Here is a 14,468-nt window from a genome sequence, read left to right as displayed (position 1 = left end):
GTTGAAACAGAGGTTTCCAGAAAAATTACGGAGTGCATTCTTACCTCGATGTTTTTCTGGCACTAGCTATTTGAGCGCTAAATGTAATGTTATCTACTCTTAGAAGGAAAACTCTTATCTATTTTTTATCAAACTTTATTCCGTTCGTCGCAATCGACGCTAAATTAATATATTATTATCATCTCCATGGAAAATAGAGCAATCACTATAATCTACATGCATTAGGCTCTGTGATAATAGCTCAATAATATTCTTTGTCTAACATAGGTAGGTCCACTACACTAAGAATCACAGGGTGGCGGTTGCTTCATGTGGCACAAATTGGTGAAATTTCAGTCGATTAAAATATATTGCTACTGGCTATCCGTACTAGCGAACAAAAACTAGATTTTCCCCAAATTCAGGATGTTTTTCACGATGTGACATCTTTTTTTAGAAAGGAAAAAGGAATAAAAGCGGTCCGGAATGTTTATGATTTCTGACAATGGGAAATCCTGATTTGTAATTAAAATTGGAGTGAAATTTCATCTAACTTTAATGATCCAAACAAGGCATGTGAAACTTTTTATTCAATACTCAATGAAATATTTGAAAAAACTGTCCCTCGTAAGACTAAAAGAAGGAGACGTTTTCCACTCTGGTATTATACGGCGATTATAAATTTGATATATAGAAGAGAGAGATTTTGGAAGAAGTATTCGAAATCTAAATGTAAAAATGATTTGAATGAATATAAGAAAGTAAGGAAATTGTTGAAATCTAAGATTTCTGAATCCCATTGGAACAATGTGATATTTACTGAACAGCGTATTAATTTTGAACCAGCTCACTTCTGGTCGTTTATAAATTATAGGAGTGGTCATTCTCGCATTCCTTGGGAGATGAAGAATGATGACGGATGGACGACGGAATGACGGACGGAATGACAGTCGTTGCGTGAGAACTCGACAAGAGAGGACGTGTTGTAAAAGAGAAAGTGGAAGAGAAAGTCGAAGTGCAAGTGTACACTAGCGAAGCTACGGTATATTTGATTCGTCTGTGAAGTTTGTGTAGGTTCTATATGTGTATGTGTTATCGGAATTTTAATTCGTTAAAATTTTCGTTGCTGTTCATCTGCCGAGTCCAGGTCTTGATCGATGGTTCTGCAGTAAACATCAGGTGAGCTTATTTGTCGTATCTGTTTCCTGATTTTTCTCATAGCGTAGGAAATTTTTGATGGGTCGTTTTGTTTTTATGCATGAGATATATTTTTCTTTTTTGTCTCGAGAAATTTCATTTCAAATTGCTTTGAGTAGTATAGTATTTGTAAATTAGATTTTAAAATGTCTGACCATTCGGACTGCGATTCCGTAATGGAAGAAGACGCGTTAGAAATCGCTAAAGTTGTGTCTGAACACGATATTTTGAGAGAGGAGAACGCAAATTTAAGAGCGAGGGTGAATGAGCTAGATAGATACGTATCTAGCTTAGTGGCTGAGATTGAAAATCTCAGGGAGTGGCTCGAGGTGCTGGAGGGAAATAAGGAAAGTCCTTACTCCAAAGCACTAAAACAGAATATTGTTTCCAAAAATGTCCAAGAAGTGACCTTACCGGTTCAAAAGCAGAAGATGGAGGTGGTTAAAACCCCTCAAAATAAAATTTCCCCACCCGCCAAAAGATTGAGAAAAGATAGCTCCTCGTCCAATGAAGACTCGAACAGAAAAAGAGCCTTGGAAACCCCAGCCCCACAGAAAACCACTTCAGTGGAGGAGAGAAAAGAAAAAATCCCCCCAGTCACCCTGAGAGGTACGTAAGAATGGACGTCAATTTCAAACGCATTAATGCGAAACGGCATTAACTATAGCAGAGCGACAACTGTGAAGGACGGAATTAGGATCGTCCCACAAACCCCACAAGATCACCGAAGGATGACTGAATTCCTCCAAAAAATCAGCAGAAAGTTTAACACTCTCCCACGAGAGGAGAAGAAAATTGACGCGGTAGTGAGATACCTACCGATAGATGCAGATATTCTTACGATCCTTGAGGATCTCAAGGATCAAGAAATCTTTGATGCCGAGGTCATAAGAATGACCTCGAACACCACTAAGAAGCCAATGCCCTTACTACTGGTGCAAATCCAGAATAAGGGCATCTTCGAAATCAAGAGGCTGTACAACATGAATTGTGTTGTCGGACCAAAAAGAAGGACAGCAGGGCCTGGACAGTGCTTATTGTCAACGGTGTGGACATGCCCAGAGCAAATGCACATTCCCATGGAGGTACGTGAAATGCTCCGGTAAACACAACTCCAAGGAGTGTACGCTTACCAGGGAGAATGACGAACGAAATGCTTCTTGCGTCCTTTGTGGAAAACAAGGTCATCCAGCCAGCTACAAGGGATGTAGCGAATGGAAATTGGTCTCAAAAAAGAACAAGAGATCGCCAAGATCGAACCAAACCCTCTCGAGGCCAACACAAAATACTCCAAAGCCAGCCCAAAACTCTTCGGAAGTGAAGAAACCCCAGGAAACTGCAACCAAAGCAGTCAAAGAGACGCAGAAACCAGAGAAAAAGACGGAAAAGGCAAAAACCGTCAAAAAAGCCGAAACCAGGAAAGGAATTTCTGGAATCACTGAGAAATTGGATAAGTTCACGAAAAACCTTCTCAGAATTGAAAAATTAGAAAATCAAATAAAAGAAGCCTATGAAGAAAGCACCAAGATAATAAGGAAACCAATTCCAAAACATTCACATGGAGATACGCCAAGGGATATAAAGGAACTTAGAAAAAAGAACAGAAGACTCAGAAAAATCTACAGAACAACAAAAAGAGAAGGAGACAAGAAGAAACTGAATAAGCATAGTCAGATATTGAAAAAGGCTTCAACAGAACTGCGTTATAACAGATGGCACCAGAGATTAAGGAAACTGAATACAATAGATCACTCGGCTTGGAAAATGCAAAAACGCTTACGACGAGAACGGACAGTTATACCTCCACTGCATGGAGCAAACGGAATGGTATATACGACACTTGAAAAAGCCGAAGCATTGGCCGACGCAATCGAGAGAGAAGCCAGAATAAATTACAAAAATGATGATGACAATGAAGATCTAGAATAAGAAGTGGAGGCAAACGAAGAACTGATGATGGAACCACCGGAAACCGAAATCATTCCAAAACCGGCTTCACCAACAGAGATCAAAGAGATCATAATAAAATTGAAAAACAGGAAAGCGCCCGGAGAAAATATGATAACGAATTATATCTTGAAGAAATTGTCTAGAAAAGGAATAGCATCCTTGACGAATATAACAAACGGAGTGATGAGAACCGAATACTACCCAAAGAGATGGAAATGATAGTTTTCAACAAGCCTGGAAAGGAACGGAAATTTCCTCAAAATTATAGACCAATAAGCCTACTATCAGCACTGGGAAAAATTGTCGAGAGGGTTATCGCTAAAAGGCTGAATGAGGAAACAGAAATGTTGAAGATAATTCCACCCGTACAATTTGGATTTCGACGAGAACATTCGACTGAACTCCAATTACTACGGCTCATAGAATAGGTCACCGAAGGAATGCAGACCAAACAGGATTTGTTCTGATGGATATCGAGAGAGCTTTTGATAGAATATGGCACGAAGGTCTAATCTACAAGATGAAAACCTCTCAAACCAGACAATTGGAAGCGGGAGTGCCTCAAGGATCGGTACTTGGACCTCTGCTTTACGTAATATACGTTTATGATATCCCGAAGAATGCTAGAAATATGCTCACCTTGTACGCAGATGACACAGGAATAGCGTTCAGACATCGACGCCCAGAGATCATACACCAGAGACTGCAGGAAGCCATAGATGAATTACTCAAATGGTGCATCAAATGGGAAATCTGAATGAATAGAGAAAAGACTCAAGCAATATTACTGCAAAAGAAAAGATTGAGGATGGAAGAAAACCTTAAAGTTGATGGAGAAGAGGTTGAATGGTAAAATGAAGCAACATACCTCGGAGTGAAGCTTGACATCAACTGTGCAGTTGATAAAACAAAAGCCGCAATGAGTACACTTTATACACTCATAGGCAGAAGAAGTCATATGAATAAGAACATCAAGTTGACGATGATCAAAACTATTGCCCGATCACAACTCACATATGGATCGGCGGCATGGGGCTTCGCACCCAAGACCCACATCAAGAGAATACAGGCCACTGAGAATAAACTCCTTAAAATGGCGATGGACGTACCCTGGTTTTTTAGGAACAAACAAATCTACAAGGACTTGGAATTTCGAAGATTATTCGACTATTATCCAACAGAAAAAGCTAGAAGAACCTACCACCGAAGACCGAGAGATCAGTTAAGGATTTTAAGTAACCAAAGACGAAATGCCGGAATGACAGTTTGTATAGTATTTCAAGTGACATAACTTATGCTTTTGCACAGTATTTTGAATCAGTCTACCAAGTCGCTCAATGTACATAGTAACAATGATGATATTGGTGAAGTGCTTGATTCGTCCCATGTTTGCGTAGATTTTGTAAATGAGGAAAAATTAATAAAGGCGGTGAAAAGATTGAGTAATAAGCATACTGCAAGTCCATACGGCATACCTATTTTTCTTGTAAAGGACTGTATTCGGGTATTGGTATTGCCTTTAGCGCACATATACAATTTATCGATGAGGCATATTATCTGATTTTTTTAAATTTCTCGAAATAGTTTTGAATAATTCCATTTTTCTGCAGTTAAAAACTGGATACATTATGAACAGCATGACTTCATGCCCCGGCGCTCATGTCTAAGTAACTTGGAGATCTTGGAGGCCCTTGATCAATCCGACCAACTGTATGTGATATATACTGACTTTCACAGGGCATTCGATAGTGTGGATCACGGTCGTCTCATAGCCAAATTAAAACTTACGTTTGGGTTCTCTGATAGATTGATTGCCTTTTTGACGTCCTATTTGCACAATAGGCTCCAGTATGTTCAAATTGTGGGCCAGAATTCTTATAATTTTGTCGCTTCATCTGAAATTCCTCAGGGTTCCACTTTGGGTCCTCCTTTGTTCATACTGTTCATCAATAACCTACTAGATGATGTTGCGATTTTTGGTTTGATGCTGGCGGATGATCTGAAGAATCTGAAGATCTAAAGATATTGACGGAGAACTTCAAATTCAAAAGGCGCAATCGACAAAATATCTCGGAATTATTATAGATGAACATCTGGAATGGGATGAATACATGTTCTACCTGAGTAAAAAAATTAGAGGTGTTTTATGTGTGTTCAGATATATACAACAGAATATCAAATCTATAAAACATCTCCGTTTACTGTACGATGCACTGGTACAATCTTAACTTTGTTATGGTATATATGGGTGGGGAGGAGTTTTGGACTGCATAAAAATGTTTAGATGTTTTATAGAAACGTATCCTGAAGGTCATGTATGGAAAGAAAATAACTTTTACTAGTCGAAGTATCTATGAAATGTACAAAGTACTAGATATTAGACAGCTATATGCCCAGAAAATAAAAGTTGATATTCAGCAACAAAAAATTAAAATATCATAGAAAGAATATAGATATTCTACGAGAACCAAGGAAAACAATTTTGAGAGACCTTGAGCAGAGAAAAGAATTGGACAGAGATATTTCAATTATATAGCGCCGAGATTATTCCCTCTTTTACCCCATACAATTAGAGATACAACAAACAAGAAGAAATTTAAAAAAGAATTGAAAAAATGGTTTCAATTAGGAAATCGGACCTTGGTCCATAGGATAATAAATTCTACCTGATGATGCAGCTTTGAATGAATAAATTAATAATGGAGTAGTAATTGATCCCTAATGACTAAAATCACTGACATAGGACAATACATCGATGAAGACAAAGTATCACCGATACAGACCAATACAGTACCGAAGAAGACAAACACCACCGATATAGGCCAATACCACTTATGAAGAGCAGACCGAATAAGAAGGAACTCCCAAATTTGACATTTTTTTCTGTTCGTTTTCTTCCATTGAACTTAAGTTTTTTGTTTTTATTTTATTGTTGGTAATCTTGTGTTTTCATAGAATAGATGAATATTGTTTGTTTTTGCCGTGAGAAATGGAAAAAAACTTAATTTTATTCGTTTCTCATTTGTAAACGTCAGTTTCCAAAAACACAATCTTAATCAAGAAAGTTTATTTTATCAAGTCACTAACATGTAACATTGACAGTTGACTAAATTTTTATAAGTTAGTAGTATTATTTACATTAGAAAATTTTGTTTTGTTGTCATATATGTTGAAAATCATGGTACAATTGTTATTTCCAGTAACACAGATTTTTGATGATGAAAGTTTTGATACTGATGATGATGAACCATCTGTTGACTCAGAAACTGCTGAACTCGAGGGCTGCAGAACATTTGTACTCTCCTTACTACCAATTAATTTGCTGGTCATTTCGATTTTTTTGTTGACCGAATCATCGACATAACTCATTGCAATTTCGGTGCACTTCCACCCTCCTGCACGCTTTAGTGCTAAAATATCTCCAGCCGAATCCGCAACCATAGTGGCTCCAGTTCTGCAAAAAGAGTGGCCGGTGCATAACTCTGGGTCTTTTAAACCTAAATATTTCACTATTTGCTTTGGGACACCATGAATAGTGTGCTGGCCAGCATTAAGGGAAATGCACTTTCCATGTCGGTATGTCAAAAAAAATCTTAGGCTTTCTGTTCCAGGAGGCCGATGATTTACATATTTTCTGTATAACATGCAGGGCTTGAAGCTGCAGCCATCAGCGGTTATGGTGAATCTTTCTGTTTGAGGCAATGTCACAATAACGTATTTTCCCATATCTTCTACATAATTCATGTTTAAGGAGAGAATTTCGTCACATCGACAACATCCAAAAATCCCAAATATTGTTTACAATTTTCGCCAGCAACCACTGGTCATCAGGAGCATGTAAAAGAAATTGTGCAGCCTCTTCTTTAGTTAATACCTTGGCCTTTTTTGGCGTATAACGCTCATTTTTTCGTTTCAGAAACGCTATTACCAAAGATTACAGAGTAGAAAGATGGGAAACGACGCGACTGAAGCGATTTGAGCGCCATCTGTCTGTCACGCGTGTTTATAAGACGCTGGGACTGGTTAAAATATTAATTTGAGTGCCATTTGCAGAAATATATGAAATTTTTTAAGATTTCAGACGTCAATTTTGATCAAAGAGGTTTTGAATGTTTTGATTGTCATTCCGATTTTTGTTTATCTGGCTCGTTCTAGTTGCTGATTTTTGAATTTTTTTTTCTTATTTTTTGGTGAAAACATCAAAATATTGTTCGAAAATTATTGAATGGTGAAGGGTGGATCAAATAATATAATTTATTTTACGTGATTAAGTTTATCACTCAACTAAAGCAAATGGAAGCGTAAGTATTAAAAGTCGTAACATGTGAATCGGTCATTCATTGATTCTAATTTTCAGTGCTCCGAAGTGGATAAAATTCTCAGGACTTGAAGACAATTACTTCAGCAAACACTGCTAACTACACCATGTGCAATGAACATTTTACTGCAGGTCAATTGAGAACTGTTCATCGACGTAAATTGTTGTATGTAGAAAGCATCCCTTGCATGAACGGCCTATTAAGGGGAAATTATGATCTTCATAGGTCCATTCAATGATTCTCAATTGCTACTCTTTCAATATATACAGAAATGCAGAGGTTTTATTGATTTCCATTTGGGAACCGAGTGCTTGTCAAATTGTTGTTTGGAAAGATTTATGAAACCTGCTGTGAGTGTTTTGTTCATTCATTAATCAATTTGTATATTGTGTCATGAAGAGACCATATCATAAGGAAATCATAAAAAAAGCACCAAGAAACTATACTGACATACAGGTCTTGCATATGCTTGTAAGTATTGTGTTGTAAGTTTTTAAGTGTGGTTCTGAAAATTCTTTAAATAATACCTACATATGTAAGTAACTGGAATAGTATGCTAAGATGGTATGTTGAATATTGGTTCATATTAATTTCTGATATATGTATATTTTAAAAATTCAACTAAGTTCATTAATTCAGAACAACCTATTCTACAGAAACAACACCTTCGACGTATAGCAGATCACCATATACTTTAGTGTCCTAGTTAAAGCTTCATTTATTGCCCACTATTTCAATTTTTGTAAATTTTTTATGAATTGCAAATAAACATATAGCACATCCAACAGCGTTTTTCCTTGATATCAATTGATTCCAAACAATGTTTAGATGAAAACTAACATCCTGATCAAAAGCAAAACCATACTTTTGTTTTGTCGCTTAGGATGTTTGTTTTCTGATAGAAACAAAGTCAATATTGGAATGCAATATAAGAAATAGAATTCGAATTTCGCGCCCCTCAATTGAAAAACAGAAAACTGTTATCAAAAAGTTTTCCTGTATTGACAGTGCGTTTTTAGCGCCATCTCATTGTCACGCGTGTTTTCACTGGCCAAAATGTAGTCGGTTTTTAGTACTAGCGATATGAGGGCGTTTCCTATCTTTCTACTCTATAATCTTTGGCTATTACCTTTTGAAATCTGCAAATGACAACTAAACGTCATATTTTTCAATAAATTTTTTAAGGAAAACAAACCTGCGAATAGTGGCATTTTCTTTCATTTTCAAGCAGCTTTTCAGCATAGACCATTTTGCCCATAAAGTATTAGGGCTGAATCTAGCTGATAGTTGATTCAAGTAGACCAACAAAACATCTTCAGTTACCCCAATCACACTATTTTTGTTTTGCCACTTTTTGAAGTCGTCGTATTCTCGCTCGTACCTTGAAGCTGATTTTGCGGGTGTGGCACTGTACAGACTGAAGTATGAGTGGAACGTGTCAGAAGCAAAGTTTCTATGGTCGACAGGAATGTTAATGAAGGAGATTTGAGTTTTTATAGTTGTTATAGTTACGGGGTTTTTGAGATTTAGATATGAAGTGTTGGATTGAATTAATGGAGAAAATGAAAAACTATTTTGTGCTAAGACGTGTGATTATTGACTTATATTTGGAGTAGCACAATTGGCGACGAGAAGTGGTGATTTTACCCGCAGGACGTTGATTTCTGAACAAGGTGAGTCGGATACTGACATTCGTGACATTTAATCCTTCCCAAGTGCTAACAATTCTATCGATACGATTTTATAATGCATTATAAAATTACTCATGACTAATAAAGAAATAACTGTTACCCTTTCGAAGGGCAGTTCAGAAAATAAACTGTTACCCTATCACAGGGCAGTTGAAAAAAATTTGAATTGTTACCTGTTTTATAAATAACTGTTACCCTGGTTTACAGGGCAGTTTAAGAAAATAACAGAATTAATCAAACTGTTACCCTATTTCAAGGCAGTCCAAGACAACGAGCTCAGAAGAGTCGAAAAAGTTTACTGATTATGACAGACAGCAATATAAAACCCTTCCTCTGCGATAACCTCGACAAGGCTTTGATCAGGGGAGAATGGGAAAAATGGTTACGTTCTTTGAAATTATATCTTGCTTCGGAGGATATAACAAATATTGTTAAGAAAAGGAACAAACTTCTACATCTTGGAGAATTGCAGCTCCAAGAAGCTGCTACTTCTTGGAGCTGCAATCATCCAAGAAGTAGCATATAATCTTCCAGGAGCATTAGAAATCTTCGATAAAGACATAAATAACGACGTTTTCAAAACCCTTGTTGAAAAACTGACCGATTATTTTTCACCAAAACAGAACTCATTTTTCGAACGGCACATATTCAGAAACATCAAACCTGAACCAAATGAGAACTTTAGTAAATTTGTTCTAAAAATCAGGAACCAAGCGAGCAAGTGTTCATTTAGAAATTCGGCACAAGAATCGAATGAAATAAATATTAAAGACAAGATAATTGATAGTTAGGCACCTCTAGATTTGAAGAAGAAACTGCTGGAAAAAGAAAGATCACTAGATGAAGTACTCAACCTCACGAACAAATTGGTAGTCAGTATAAAGCTATGGAGTTAGCTGACACTGGACCTAGTACATCATTCGGTGTCAACAAAATTGAACCCTTCAACAACGAACGTGGTACCCACTGTACAAGATGTGAAAAACGCAACCATTCTGTACCTTCAAAAGAATGCCCTGCTAAAAATTCTAAATGTAATAAATGCGGGTTTGTGGGCCACTATGCATTTCTATGCAGAACCGACCTACAAAGGAAACGGTTTTCTTATAACAGAAATTCTTCACATGAACCTCAAAACAAATGTAGGAGGACAAGTTCTAGGGTTAACCGTATAGAGGAAGAAGGAACAGAAGTGGAAGGGACAGTTGGCATTAGAAATTTCCAATGCTTCAAGGTGTCAGGTATATGTCCAGAAGACCAGAATGATGACCTTAGAGAATGCAACATAGGAGGTGTACCTATCACCGTATTGATAGATTCAGGCTCGAAAGTGAATATATTATAATAAACGGTGGTGACTGGGAATCGTTAAAGAAAATGAAAGCTGTAACATGGGACATCAACCCTCAATCCCAACATTCCCTCAGAGGATACGCAGCGGGAGAACCTCTGGACGTCAGTCACACGATCGAAACAACAGTGAGTTTACAGGGTCAGCCCGAAATAATTACAAACTTTTATCTTGTAGAACAGGGAGACATCTCAATTCTAGGTAAAGATGTCGCAAAACGATTAGGTATCCTGAAATTAGGCTTGAACATTAACCACATCGAGGAAATAAAATCGTTCCCTAAGATTAAAAATATCAAAGTCAAATTTACAATCAATTCTCAAATCAAACCTGTTAAACAACCAGTCAGAAGAGTCCCAATTACTTTAAAGGCTAAAGTAGAGAGAAAACTAAAAGAAGCACTTCTGTCTAATATCATAGAGAAAGTTACTGAACCAAGTGCATGGATCTCACCCATAGTAGTGGTTGTGAAACCCAACGATGACATCCGCATTTGTGTGGATATGCGCCGACTCTTTCATTACTAAACTCCGGGGAGCAAAGTTTTTCTCTCGACTTGATTTAGCCAACGCATACCACCAACTCGATGAGGAAAGCCGCCCTATTACTACTTTCATAACCCACAAAGGTATGTTTCGCTACAAACGATTAATGTTTGGAGTCAACTCGGCATCGGAAATTTTTCAGAGAGTTTTTGAAGAAATGCATCGTGCCATAACTGTTTAAATTATATTGATGATGTAATTATTTCTGGAAAAAGAGAAAAATAATATGATTACTGCCTGAATAACGTACTAAAGGTATTCAAGGTAAACAATGTTCTCCTAAACGAAGAGAAATGTATAAAAAAGGTCAAGGAGCTTTATTTTCTCGGCCACAAGCTCTCCGACAAAGGAATCGAAGCAGACCATGCGAAAATAAAAACGATATTACAGTTCCGACCACCGACTACAGAAGAAGAAACAAGAAGCTTTCTTGGACTCGTCACCTATCTAGGGAAGTTCATACCAGATCTGGGAACCACAACGGAACCACAACGGAACCACTCCGGAGGCTGATTAGAGAAAACCAGAAGTTTGAATGGTGTCAAGTCCAGCAAGAAAGTTTTAACAAACTAAAAAAAATCGCTGGCGACTCTACCGATATTATCATACTTTTATCCTCAGCTGAGAACCCGTCTAGTAGCAGATGCTAATCCTGTGGCACTGGGAGCTGTACTGCTACAGTTTAATGAACAAAGAACACCACAAGTTATATCGTCCGATAGTAAAAGTCTTGCGGCTACAGAATAACGCTATTCGCAAATGGAAAAGGAAAGCTTAGCTCTCGTCTGGGCCGTGGAGCGTTTCCATTATTATCTAGCGGGTTTGGAATTTGAATAAGTTACGGACCACAAGCCTTTAGAAGCAATTTTCAAACCATCGTCGAAGCCACCAGCTCGAATCGAAAAATGGGTTCTCAGGCTACAGGCTTACAAATTCAAAGTTATCTACCAATCGGGGAAACTAAATATAGCCGATTCATTATCAAGACTATGCCAACTCGATGAAGAGTCATCGTTCGACAAGGAAAACGAATATCACGTCCCTGCCCTGCTTGAAATTGACTCACCAGCAGCTATGAACATTAGCAAAATTATAAGTGAGAGTCAACATGATCGGAAAATATCTGATGCAGTAAAGAAGATCAAGGATGATTGTTGGGAAATTGCAGACAAAAATGCTCTTTACCCCTTTCGCCAAGAGCTGATGACAATAGGATCAGCAATTCTGCGAGGAAGTAGACTAGTTATACCTGATTCGTTGAAAGCCGAGGTATTACAATTAGTCCACGAGGGGCATCCGGGAGAGACGCACAGTGCTCCTAGTGCTATAAAAGAGAAAGCGGACGAGAAAGTCGAAGTGTCACAGTGCCGTAAAAGTGAGAGCGGAGGTGAAAGTGCCCACTAACCAAGCTACGGAATATTTGATTCCGTCTGTGAAGTTTGTGTAGGTTCTATATTTGTTATCGGAATTTTAATTCGTTAAAATTTTCAAAGTTGGTGTTCATCCTTAGTGTCCAAGTGTCCAGAGAATTTTTTTTTTCTCGCTGGTACTGCAGAAAACATCAGGTGAGCTTATTTTTCGTATCTCTTTTCTGATTTTGCTCATAGCGTATAAAACATTCGGCTTTATACCAAAGTTTTATATTAGACTATTCCAGTGAAGATTTCTGAATATTTTATTATTTTCAAATTGTTTGATATTTTGAGATTTTTGAGTATAAAACCATGTCGGAAACCTCAGATAATGAGGGTTCCTACATGGAAGCGACCGATGCTGAAGAATTCAGCGAAGGCGAACTCGAGGAGCTTGTAAGGCTCAAAGAAGAGAATGGGCAGTTGAAGGCTCAAATAAATAAACTGACTGAAACCGTGTCTCAGTTGGTCGGGGAGATACGCCTCTTGAGAGAGGAAGTTAACAAGAATAAAGCGCCTCAATCCCCTAGTTTTGCTGAAATTGCAACACAAATTACGGCACAGAAATCCCCCACATTTGCAGAAATTGCAAAGCCGGTAGCGGTCCCCAAAAATTCCTCCAAACAGGAAGTAGCTCCAGAACCGGAAAAGAAGAAAAATTTTGCAACTCAAGTTGCTAAAACCCAGAACGCGCCCCCAACTAAACGCGCGCGAAAAGAAAGCTCCTCTTCTGATGAGGAGACTGTCAAGAAGGCAACGGAAGTGCCTAAAAGAGATAAAATTCCACCCATCACGATGATGGGCACCTCAGATTGGGTAGAGATATCTAAAGCTCTCTACACAAAAAGGATAAATTACAACCGTGCAACTACAGTTAAAGACGGTATAAAAATCATCGCGTCAACCGTAGATGATTTTAGAAAAATCACTACATTCTTCGAGCAGCATGGTAAAGAATTTTTTACCTACCAAATGGAGGAGGAGAAGAAGATATATGCCGTTATTAGGCATTTACCAATCGACGCTGATATTGCGTTGATTAAGGACGACCTGATATTCCAGGGAATATCAGACGCTGAGGTGTCCAGAATGACATCGAACAAGACAAAGAAACCAATACCTCTCTACCTGGTTAAAACCCAGAAAAAGGAAATCTTCGAAGTGAAGCGACTCTACAACCTCTGTATTGTGGTTGAACATAAAAAGAGGCCTGAAAGTCCAAGCCAGTGCTTTAGGTGCCAAAGGTACGGACATGCACAAAACAAATGCTCCTTTCCGTGGAGATGCATGAAGTGCTCAGGAAGTCATAGCAGCAATGACTGCACACTCACCAGAAAAGGTGAAGAGAGAAATGCCACATGCGTCTTATGTGGAGAAGAGGGCCATCCAGCTAGCTACAAAGGATGTAGCGAGTTCAAGTTGGTGACCAGAAAGAAAAATTCCCGAAAATCAGTTGAACAGAAAAAGAAGGTAACAAAAACAACAACTTCTGAACAAAAAATTCAGGAAGTAGCGAAGACCCAACCTACAGAGCAGGAAAAGAAGAGGGAAACTCCAAAACCCGTCCAGAAAAAAGAAGGACAGAAAAAACTTACAATGAAACAGGCTGTGAACAGTCAACAGGAGAAGAAAAAGATATCTGAATCAGCCGATGATTTAGATATCTTCACGGAAAAAATTTTCAACAAGATAATGTTGAAAATTGAGAGGGAAATGGAGAAAAAACTCCAAACATTATTCAGTAAACTGAATTAATGGACCTTACGGATATTAGGGAGAAATCCCTCAAGATAATCTCGTGGAACATAAACGGGATCAACACTCGGAAAGCCGAGATAGAACAAATAATATCAGAAAGACAACCTGATATTAAAGCCCTACAAGAAACAAGAATAAACCGGAACAGAAGACTGAATTTCATGAATTATGAAACATATAGATGTGACAGAATTACAAACACCGGAGGAGGAGTAGCAATATTGGTGAGAACAGATCTGAAACACTACTTTAAAAGTAGATCCGAC

General features: G+C 38.0%; 1 protein-coding gene across 1 annotated transcript in view; it reads right to left on the bottom strand.

Annotated features, from left to right (window-relative positions):
* LOC123311362 overlaps positions 1–14,468 on the bottom strand; it is a 1,278,848-nt gene that overhangs the window by 756,547 nt on the left and 507,833 nt on the right. The window lies entirely within an intron of this gene.

The sequence above is a fragment of the Coccinella septempunctata genome, chromosome 4, assembly GCF_907165205.1.
Source record: "Coccinella septempunctata chromosome 4, icCocSept1.1, whole genome shotgun sequence".
Lineage (NCBI taxonomy): Eukaryota > Metazoa > Arthropoda > Insecta > Coleoptera > Coccinellidae > Coccinella > Coccinella septempunctata.
The sequence above is the reverse complement of the archived record's forward strand: the minus strand, read 5'-3'. Positions and strand labels throughout refer to the sequence as shown.